The sequence below is a fragment of the Cervus elaphus genome, chromosome 25 (assembly GCF_910594005.1).
Source record: "Cervus elaphus chromosome 25, mCerEla1.1, whole genome shotgun sequence".
NCBI classification, from domain to species: domain Eukaryota; kingdom Metazoa; phylum Chordata; class Mammalia; order Artiodactyla; family Cervidae; genus Cervus; species Cervus elaphus.
Window position 1 is genome coordinate 27,493,736 of NC_057839.1, and position 12,138 is coordinate 27,505,873.

General features: G+C 40.1%; 1 non-coding gene across 1 annotated transcript; it reads left to right on the forward strand.

The window, feature by feature from the left end:
- Positions 1-1,216: 1,216 nt before the first annotated feature.
- Positions 1,217-1,323, forward strand: LOC122684007. The gene has a single exon (XR_006337904.1). It is a non-coding gene; the product is annotated as a U6 spliceosomal RNA (small nuclear RNA).
- The last annotated feature ends 10,815 nt before the right edge of the window (positions 1,324-12,138 follow it).

Below are 12,138 nucleotides of genomic sequence, written 5' to 3' on the forward strand. Positions count from 1 at the left end.
ACCAGTAAAGTGATCCTTCTCCCCTCTGTCTTCTTATTGCTCTCTAATATTTTGCAGCCCCATGGACTGTAGCTCCTCTGCCCAGGGAATTTTCCAGGCAAGAACGTTCTCCCACATAAATGCAATATCAATTAGTTGAGTTTTGTTTTAAAACGGAAAAGTTTTTGTAAAGTGAATACTTGTACATATTATACTCACTGTTTGAGGCATATACTAGCTAGAAGCAATGCACATTTATTTGAAGCTTTAAAAGTCCTGACAACAACAGTCCTGACACTTCCTGGAACCATTTCTGTGGTAACTTTAGAGAGAGAATGGCTTGGCCAAAAACTTTGTTTTCCTAATCCCAGGGAAGATACAAACTCAGCAGTTGTTATGTAGTGCTCCAAGTGATTTGCCTAAAGACCTCCCACTGAGATCTCCATGAACTTGCAACTTGGATTACACAGTGAGGTCACCCCATACAGGTTTATGGGCAGATGGCCAAACCTTGACACAAGGCTGCAATCAGATCCCCAAACAAGTATATACACATAAGCCTCCTCCTTGTCTATATCTTGAACCTATCATTTGTATCAGTTAGGAAAAACTCCAAAGAAGAGCATATCAAATCAACCTGGCTTGATGTTTTCAAACAATTAAGCTTCTGATGAATTTTAAGACAGACAGCCTTTGTAAAAAGCATATATCCATATATAATATTCTAATGCATCAAGCTTAAGTGACAAGTATTCTATTTGCCTTATAAACTTCTAACTTTAGTATATCATACTAACTGAAGTAAGTCAAAGACAAATATCATGTGATATCATTTGCATATGGAATCTACGAAATATGATGCAAATGAGCTTATTTAAAAGAGAGAAGCAGACTCACAGACTTAGAGAATGCACTTTTGGTTACTAGGGGGCAGGGGAGGGGAGGAGAGAGATAGATTGGGGGTTTGGGATTGACATGTACACACTGCTATTTAAAATGGATAACCACCGAGGACCTACTGTATAGCACAGGGAGTTCTGCTTGATATTTTGTAACAGCCTAAAGGGAAGAGAAATGAAAAAGTACAAGTACATATACGTGTATATGTATAACTGAATCATTTTGCTGTACGCCTGAAACTAACACGGTGTTGGCGACCAACCATTGTCCAATATAAAGTACAAATTAAAGAAAAGAATTATCCTGCAATGTAGCTGTCAATTAAAATCAAAGCTCAGTGCTCGCTTCGGCAGCACATATACTAAAATTGGAACGATACAGAGAAGATTAGCATGGCCCCTGCGCAAGGATGACACGCAAATTCGTGAAGCGTTCCATATTTTTTTAAAAAGAAAATAAAAAAAAAATAAATAAAATCAAAGCTCATATTGTCTTAAAGTACTTAATTAAGAAACTTTAACTTTGGTATAATTTGCAGCTAAATGTAAAACTAGAACACAACTTAAAGATCATGTAGGTCAGCAGTGGTTCCTAACCTTGACTGTGCTTTAGAATTATTTGGGTGCGGGAGACCAGGGTTCGATCCCTGGGTTGGGAAGATCCCCTGGAGAAGGAAATGGCAACCCACTCCAGTATTCTTGCCTGGAGAATCCCATGGACAGAGGAGCCTGGCGGGCTACAGTCCACGGGGTCGCAAAGAGTCGGACACGACTGAGCGACTTCACTTTCTTTCTTTCTTTCACTTAAAATGTCTTAATGCCCTACTGCACAATAAATCATATTGGAATAAGAGACACAAGTATCAGTACTTTTAAACCTGGTTGAACAGTTTTGTTATGTAGCCAGTGTTGAAAACCATTGACAATTTAAACCTTTAGCACTTTAAGAAAATGAGATTTCAAGAGGTCAAGTGACATTTAATCAAGTTTTAAATTTATACTGTCCAATATGATAGGCTTAGCCACATGTGGCTTTTTAAATTTAAATTTATTGGGATTAAATAAAACTAAAAATTGAGCTCCTCAGACACACTAGCCACTTTTCAGGTACCCAATACCCACATGTGGCTAGTAGCTACCATATTGAACAACACAGATAATAGAAACTTTCACATCAGAGGAAAGTTCTTTTGGTCATTGCTATAAAAGAAATAATTGCACGTCTATTTTTAATGACTTTCTTTGAAGCACAGCAGAAGATCGTCTTGTACCTAGGTATAAGTTGGATTTTATTTCTAATCATTCAGTAACTTCAGAAACATCTTAAACCATTATTACAGAATGATTAGTATAATAAAATAGTTTTTAAACAACTATCACTCAACATTAGCATGTAGACCTGTAAGGCACCTAATACCACAATAAAAATAACAACTTCTTGGACAAATATAAAAAGTGACTCAAATCTAAGACACCCCACTCCATCTCCATCCCCAAACCAATGAGTAATGATCCAGGAAGCCATTTTTTCTCCTTGATTGGCAAGGAAAGCACATGGGGGAAGGAAAGGGAGAGTTACAATTTCCCAGTGACTAGTCCATTGGGCTCAGAGACAACTCATAAGCTTGTCTAGGCGCTATCTTGGCACAAGGAGAGTATGAAGGAAGTTGGTCAAGGACAGTCTCTTCCTCCTTATATCTGAAAACAAAACCAGTATGAGAACTGAGCTAAAGTTCTCTAATAGCACTTATTACTATCACTATCCTTTTAAAAAAATATTATAGAACAGAGTTTTAAAACCTAAGACTTCTTATCTCTTATAGTAATTATGGCCGTGGAACATGTTTCAAAAACAGACCTTGGTATTAAAGAGATGCAAATCTATTGTGTTATATTTTTGCTGTGGCAAGCATCTAGAAAAATATCACCATTTTATTAGCTTTGTTTTTTCAGTTGTGTTATGAAATTGAAACTTAGTACCCACTGTACTGGAATACATTGTTCCTTGTCTTGTGGCTTAAATTTTGTATTCCCAAGTGCATTATAGCAAGCGATGAGGTCGCCATGCCCAGGTCTAAACAAGAGGGAGCCAGAAAGCCAACAGTGCAACACAAAGCCAACTTGAGTGATTGCAGTGTGCTAGGTACTGTTCTAAGCATTTTACATAGATTACATCATTTAATTCTCACAGCAGCTCACAATGACATAAGTGCTATTATTATCCTCATTTTACAGATAAAGAACCTGAAGGACCAAGAAGTTAAGTAGTTTGCTCAAGGCCACACAGCTAGTAAGTGGTAGAACTGAACTTCCAACCTTTGCAGTCTAACTCAAGAGCCCAACATTTTAATTGCTCAGCTCTATTATCAACATGTACTTACTTCATGGTCATGGTTTTGGCTTATCAAGGTCAAGATCAGAGATACTGGTTTGGACTGGTCCACTTAAGTGGGAAAAAAAGACCTCTGGGTAGCAAGGTGAGAATGTGAGCCTGTGTGGCCTTAACCCCAGGTTTCCCAAGATGGTTGAGGGGACCACTCATCTTCACTTTGACAATTATCCCCTCTACTCCTTGGCATTACATATCCACATTGCTTCGCAAGGGCAACAGTAGTTGCAACAAAAACTATTGCCAGAGGTGAGAAAAGAGAAGGGGAGGGGCACTAAATAAACAGCAGTAGCTATGGATGTTCCTGCAGTGGTTACACAATAGCCCCTGGGGTCTGAAACCTGGATAGACTCAGGGAAGTAAGATTTCCTGGCTCCAAGTAGGGGGCCGAGATGGACAGATATCAGCATTAATTAGACCATTATATAAAACATCACCTTTCTTAAGGCCATTTTCTCTCCTTCATAACCTTGACAAATCTCAGCATGTTTCCACATTTCATCCAGGAATATAAACAAGAAACACTGTCCCAGTGTTGCTAGTTTTCTAACCTGCGTGAATCAAATGATTTTTCCCCCAGATAGCAGCACCATGTTCTTCTCAGCAACAGAGACTTCTTTGGGTCTTTCATACCTACTGTGCTTCTTTGTTTACTGTGCTACAAACAGATGCAACTCTCCTGCACAAGCCCTTTGGACCTGCCCCACCAGCCAAGAGATTCCATTTATGGGTGCATGTATGTATAATACACTTTTTATTATTTAGATCAGTTTTAGGTTCACAGCAAAGCTGAGCAGTAAATACAGAGGTTTCACACATACCTTCCACCCCCACCCACGCCAACTCCTCCATTATCAACTTCCCCATCAGAGTGCGTTTGCACTCTGATGCGTTTGCTCCACTGATAAACCTCCACTGACACATCACAATCACTCCAAGTCCAGAGTTTACATAACCATTCACTTTTTATGGGTGTTGTACATTTTATGAGTTTTGACAAATGTATAATGAACTATATTCATTAGTATCACTCAGTTATTTTTAAAAGGAATCATGGATATATACTTTGCTCCTGAGAGACTCCACCTGCTTTTTAGATAATTCAGAGATGGTCTCATTGTTTCTGAAAAGCTTATAGGCTGATACTCGCCGTGAATTCACTCCCAAGGCCTTTGCACTTGGTCTGACAGTGAGTGGCAGCACAGGAGGCTGGGGCTCCGAGACAATCCTCAGGCAGCCAGCCGAGGAGCCAGAAGCCTGCAGTTGTCTTGGCAACAGCTGAAGTTTCCTGTCCTGGGCTGAAACGCATGATGCCTCTTCATTTGTGAAAAGTCTGTTTTACACTTTCAATCTGCCTGGGGCATAAATATGCCAGGAATGGAGCCCTCAGGATGGGGTTTCTTTTTTTCTGATTTTGAAACAGAGGAGAAGATATTTACAATAAGAAGAGGCCTGCACACATCTCATATTGGGTATCAGGTTCAACTATGCCAATGGAGCCACAGTCTAAGCTGGTCAAAGTGTTAAGCTTGAACAGGATTTTGTTTTAGATGCAGCAATATTTTTTAGGCCCTTCCACAGAGACAGAATTCAATACCTTGTGAAGTAATTAGCCTCCAACTAATAAAAAAATAAAAAAAAAAAAAAAAAAAACAAATGCCTGTAATAAAAAAAAAAAAAAAAAAAAGAATTCAATACCTTTTGCTGGGACTCCATGGCCACTATCATTTTTTAAACCCTAACATAGAGTTTTGAAAGAGGAAAAAGTTTAACATCCTTAAGTGACTGCATATTTAGTTATGCCTAATATACCTGTAGTGTTGAAGAACTCAGAGCCCTCTCCAAGTGTGAATTATTCTAGTCTAAAACACTTAGGAAGCCCATCAGTCTTGAATTAGATGACAGACATTCTCTCTGTTTCAACTTTCTTCTCTAATTGATGTTTCTGTTTGAGTCCAGAGTTGCAATTTCCTTGATTGCCTCTCCTTCAAAATTCCTCAGACCATTGCTTACCGCAAAGCCCACTTGTCTGCCTATCCCAGTTACAGGTATGTAAATAACAGTTAATCTTTCTTCCTTCCTTTGAAGAGTAAAGAATGTGGCCTCTAACAAACATCCGCCAGATTTTATTTTAGAACTAGGAGAATAACTGGATTTCCTGCAGCAACAAGATTCACATAATTCTACTCTCCTGTAAGCTAAAATCACTAAGGGTGGCCACCCACCCAAGTGGTTGTGTGCACCTGGGCAAGAGTGGCTGGGCCAGCAATCAGACAAAAGAGAGTACTTGGTGCTAAGGCAATCCAGGAGCTTCTCCCAATTCTAACATCTAGATCAGGTCAGACCTGCACCTACCCAGTCATTGGTTTCAAGGGAGACAAAGAATAAAGACTAATAAGCAGATTTTATGCTTTTCCTCCCTTCCCCTAGCAGAGGGTGTCAGGAGCCACAGACATTGGATTTAACGTCAGAAGTGCCCTAGTTGGCAGCAACAAAAATTATTGCTCCTAATACAGTAAACCTGTATGGGAGCAGGTTAAACACCAGGGAAACATGTGACCACATCAAGAGCAGACTTTGCCCACTGGCCTCGCACCTCTGTCCTGGTCTGAGAGGAGAAAACGTGTTACCTGTTACCTTCCGGGGACTTTATACCTAACAGATGCTCAAGAGAGCATGCTATGCCACAAATGATCCTGCATTGAGGAAAGAACAGAGGAAACCTGGTTCTTACCTTGAAGGAACTTCCAAGATGGCTCTGGCATGTTTGTCTCCCAACACACACACCATGACTGGAGTACAGACAACTAGCTCTTCAGGGGGAAGTGTGACTAATTCCAGGGAGGGCAGAGGATAGACTCAGAGAGGACAGCCTCCCACGGGTGACGCTCAAGGGGGATCTGAAGGAGGAGTAGAGATTGGCCAGGTTGAAAATAAGGGCAGGAGAGGCATTCTACCCAATGGGTAATCAGGAGTCAGAAACAAAAGACCAAGGGACCACATATTAGATGATTCCATTTATATGAAATGTCCAGGAAAGGCAAATGCATAGAAACAGAAAGTAGATCAGTGGTTATCTGGGCATGGAAGTGGGAAAGGTGACTAACAGCCAATGGGCACAAGAAATCTTACTGTGGGGATAAAATGTGCTACAACTGGATGGTGGTGATAATTGCACCTCTCAGTAAAGTTAGTAGAAATCACTGAATTGTACACTTGAAATGGATGAATTCTATGAAATGTAAAACATACCTCATTAAAGCTGTTTAAGAAAGAAAAGGATAGGAATGAGTCATCCCATTTGTAACAATCTGTGCTGAAGGGATAAAAAAAAAAAAAGATAAAATCTCATCCTATGGTTAATGTTTAAATGCCAGTGTCTGTAAAACAGCACAGAACACTCAAGCAGTTGCCTGTTATTGTAACAGCTAAACATCAGTCTCTGTAAACACTAAAAGGAAAAGCAATAAAAGTTAACATATTGCTTCAGTGCATATATATTTTATATAGGTCAGATCATCTTGTATAAGATATCTAAATCTATAAAAACCTATGTATGATAATGTATCTATATAAGGTAGCCTATATCCCACATTTACTCAATTTATCAACATCAATTTCTGCGCTATATGTTTTTCTTAGGCAGTCCATGACGACACAGAGTACGTTGTTATTTAGTAGCTAAGTCGTGTTCAACTCTTTTGTAACCCGATGGACTGTAGCCCACCAGGCTCCTCTGTCCATGGGGTTTCCTAGGATTTCCCAGGCAAGAGTACTGATGTGTGTTGTCATTTCCTTTTCCAATGGATCTTCCCAGACCAGGGATCAAACCCATGTCTCCTGCATCGGCAGGTGTATTATTTACCAGTGAGCCATCAGGGAAGCCTGACATAGAATATACCATATGGTTAAACATAATTTAGTGTTAACACAGGAGACTCGGGTTCGAACCCTGGGTTGGGAAGATCCCCTGGAGGAGGAAATGGCAACTCACTCTAGTATGCTTGCCTGGAGAATCCCATAGACAGAGTAGCCTGGCAGTCCATGGAGCTGCAGGAATCGGACACAATTTAGTGACTAAACAACAAGAAAAAACAATTTAAACCTTTACTGATGGATATTTAACTTTTCAAATTTTTCCTTATAAATAAGTTCACTGAACATTCTTTTCCTTAAGTCTTAAGGTATTTATAGAAATGATTGGAAACATGTATAAAATAGAGTTACAGGATCCAAGGATACATGCATGGTTAGTGCTGCCATTGCATGTTGCCAAATTGCTTCCCTGAATGTTTTTACCATATATGCCACCACCAATACCATATTCACCAGACGGTAGCACTGAACACTTTTTAAATCTTGGTTAATCTAATAGGTGCAAAGTGATTGTTTTCTTTCACTTGAAGTCTCTGTGGTTGGTTAGTAGTGAGTCTGAACATTTTCTGTGGTTTATTAGAGCATATATTGTCTGTCAGTTGTTGCCTTGAGGCTTTTATGCCTTTTGGGATTTCAGTGTTTCTTGTGGACTTGTATATGTGAATTCTCCTTTAAGGACTTTAACTCTTCTTTGTGATATTTTTCTTCCAGATTTGTGTATTTTCTTTCATTTTATTAACAGCGTACTGAAGTTCTAAATGCTTGTAGTATTAAGATCACTTTGTAAAAGTGATTTCTAGAAGATTCAGAAATGTGCATGGGGGTGGGGTGGAGGAAAGGAGAGAACACTGCATTCTTTGCCTGCTTTATAATTTAGCCTGAGAGTACCAGTCTCTGAGTGCATCTGATCCCCACTGTTACCTTCGTGGTCACAGTTTACCTGTCACTCACGGTTCAACAACAATTTCCTAGTCCAAGAAATGACTATCAAAGCACCAACAGCCCTCTGGACCTCAGGACTGACTCAGGATTAAATTGAAATCCAAGGGGTGTGGTGACATTGTCCTTATATTACATTTTTTCTCATAGCTCCTAGCACTAAATGAGCAAACCACAGTTCAATAACATCTCTTTGATCAATAAGCAACTAAATAAGAACTTTATAACTCCCCCTCTGTGAGTGCTTAAGTCACTCAGCTGTGTCCAACTCTTTGGGACCCCATGGACTGTGGCCTGCCAGGCTCCTCTGTCCATGGAATTCTCCAGGCAAGAATACTAGAGTGGGTTGCCATGTCCTCCTCCAGGGGATCTTCCCAACCCAGGGATTGAATCCAGGTTTCCCGCATTGAAGGCAAATTCTTTACCATCTGAGCCACCAGGGAAGCCCATGAATACTGGAGCGGGTAGCCTATCCCTTCTCTAGGGGATCTTTCTGACCCAGGAATCGCACCGGGATCTCCTGCATTGCAGGCTGATTCTTTACCAGCTAAGCTACCAGTGAAGCCACTCCCCCTCTAGATGAACATAAGAGTAGAAATATCAGATAATCACTAAGGAATCTTCAAGTGGGTCTATTTAATAGGTGTAAACCCAGAGAGTTATCATCATTCATTACAAAACATTCATACTTGCTGTATTGGTTGCTATCATATGTAAGAATTCCCTATTCTAGACCTATGTTCTCTGAAAAGTAAATCTTGAGAACCTCTTCTTAAAAATGACTTGTTAACATGGAGGGAAAATGTTCATGTCTTAGAATCAGTGTTAGAAAATAGTAAAGATATTTGAGAATAGCCTTAAATATTCAATTTGTTAGGTTAAAAATAATGGAAAAACTGATCTTCACAGATGGTACTAGCTGTGTGACTCTGGGAAAATTGCTTTATTTCTGAATCTGTTTCTTCTTCTATAAAATAGAAAAAAATTAAATCTTTACTCCAGTCCTATGTGGTATGAGTTGTATCAAAATTTATGAATTGCAAATCATTAATCCCATCATGCTCAGATATTCTTTGATTCTTAAGTCAAGAAAATTAATTGGTAGATCAAGTGGCTTAATTCCTCAATGACTCCATCTAGGCAGAAGAATGGAGGACTATTGCTTGTTGCTCAAAGCACAGTGCTGGGCAGTTTTATTTATACCTTCTTATTAAACCTGCAGAACACAGGCTGCTGCCTCATTTCAATGATGAGGACACTGAGACTTGGATAAATTATCCTGCTTTCCTCACAGTGACAGATGCTCACCTGTGGTTCATTTATGGAATTTCTTCCATTTAATCAGTGCCTAATTTGTTGGACTTGTTAACCAGTGACCTACATGACATGTCCATTTTGATAACTAATAAGCATCTCAAACAAGATGAAAGACAAGCTCCTGAACAGTCCTCAAAACATGTCCTTCCCACACTCTTTCCCACTCAGCAAATGATAGCTTCTTTATTCCAGGTGCTCAAACCAAAATTTCGAGAGTTGTTCTTAACTCCTTCAAGTCCCATTCTGATCTTTAAGAAACCCTGCCAACTCCATCTTCATAATACATCTAGAATCTAGACCACTTCTTACATTTTCTCACCAGCATTGTGGCTGAAGCCACCCCCAGCTCTCACTTATATTATTAAAATATCTTCCTAAGTGGTTCATTTCTGCCCCTTTCCCTCTAGCCTGTTTGCACAGAGCTGCCAGAATGATCCTGCTAAAATGAAGATCTGATCACATGGTCTCTCTGTTTAAAACCTGCCAATGAATCCCCATGTGACTCAGAGTAAGAGCCAAAGACCCACAGTGGCTTCAAGGCTTCCCATGACCTGGCTCCCCACACAGCTGACCACACTGCCACCCTTCCCTCTGTTGCCAGGCTGCGCCCACGGCCCGAACTGTCTAATTCCAGGTTCCACCACAGCTCATTCCCTTGCTTCCTTCTGCCTTTTATTCAGAAGGTATCTTCTTCATGAGAGCATCCTTCGCCATCCCATCTAAACTTTCTGCCATTCAATCTCTCATGTCTCCATTCCTGCTGCATTTGTTTCTTTCACACACTTAACGAACTACATGTTGTACTTACCTTCTTTGTCTCCTGTTTCTGAAATATAATCTCCACTGGGCCAGGTATTTTGGTCTGTCCATTCTCTGTTGTATTCCCAATGCCTAACACATGGTGTGTACACCATAAATATTTGTTGAACAAGTGATGGCTCCAGTCATGATGGCCTCCATCTCATGCGAGGTCATTCTTCTTTTTTTTTTTTTTGCAGACTCTTAACTTTTCTTCACGTCACTTGCACCTTTATCAGGTAGCACAGGACTTCCTCAAAGTTTTCCACACGTCTCTCCAGGCTTTTCTCTAGGTCTTCTTGACCAATTCTGGGTCACGTGACCATTCCTAGTTCAATCACTGGCAGAAGGGAACGGGACCACCGCAACTGTCGTTGTTTAATCATGACTTATTCCCTACACCTGGGCAGACAGTTGCTGGAATGACTTTAGGTTAACAGGAAGAAGAAGATGATTTTATATAGGAAAATAAGGGCCTGCCAAATCCATGAGTCACAATTTCATGTCAGTGATCACATTTGAGCTTCGGTATCCTTATGCGGAAGAGTAAGCAGGCATCCTGACCATTTTTAGAGAAGAGAAAACAAAGACACAGAGAGGTTCCCAATAATGCCAAGGGATTGGAGGCAGACCCAGCATGGTCTTCCCAGGTTCTGGGTTCTTGAGAAGCAGGGTGGTTTGAGTTGAGCAGGAATCAGAGACCCAGAAATTCGTTTTCACTCTGCACAAAAAATTATATGACTTAAAACAGCTGTTTTTTGATACCTCAGGGCTTAGGTTTCTTCATCTATAAAATGACAACAACATCCCTGTCTTGTTCTAGAGTTGTGCATGGGCTGATTAATCATTAAGATTCTCTTCTTAGCTATTAAACTCCAGCTCAGGCAGAGAAACAGGAATGAGTTATTGGACTTTGAACCCTGCAGAGCCAGAAGAGAGATGTTAGACTTCTTTGTAATGACATATTTTTAAAACCCCTTTTGTTCTGAAAATAAATACATAAAATGAACTTTTAAAGCCTTAGAATGTTCCTGAGGCTTGCCCTTGCATTGCATCTCTAAATCCTACTAGTTCTGACTTTGACATTTCAGGAACACAGGCATTCCTCAGCAGGTTGTCTGTTCCTCATTTAGAGATCAAGTCCCAGTGAATCCACAGCTGGAAGGTTTCTTTGCAGATCCCCTTCATGGCGCCCATAGCAGAGGTCTTTGTAGCTTGAGAGCGATGACATCCTGAAACCTTGCTGGCCAGGATCCCAGTGCATACTGTTGCCAGGCTGCCATCATTCTAAATTCTGCTTCTCATTCCCACGCATACTTCCCAGTATGTCACCTGCCTGAGAGATTCGAGAGTTTCTGCTAAAGAAGTGGCCTCATGAAGGCAATGGGGGGAAAAATGACTGCTTAATAATTTTCTAACCATTGCATTTCAAACTCTATACCCATATGATGCATCTCCCAACCTTCTAATGCCATAGAGGTCGAGTTTTTCCCTTTCTGCATGTCAGATATAATGTTTACTAATCCTTCCTTTTGGATGGAAATCTAAGTTGTCCCATGTATTATCTTATGTGATTTTACAATTAAGAGAAAACACAGGTAACTTGCACAGTTTGTTTTACTGGTTAAGAACAGAGTTGAGACTAGATGGTAGGGCTGCCTGGCTGCCTCAGAAGTGTCATATGGAGGGTTATAATGTTCACATTTTCAAAACAGACATTTCTTTGTACACTTATTTGTATCTTAGATCACCCACTGTTAGTATTTTAGGGTACATCATTTCTGAAAAACATAGATAGGGAATCTTGCTTAAAGAAAGCTGCTTACAAATTGGCAAAATTTTTCTGTAAAGGGCTAGATAGTAGACATTTTAGGTTTTGTGAGCCAGATAATTTCCATTGCAACAACTCAGCTCTTCTCTATAGTGAGAAGGCAGCAGCCA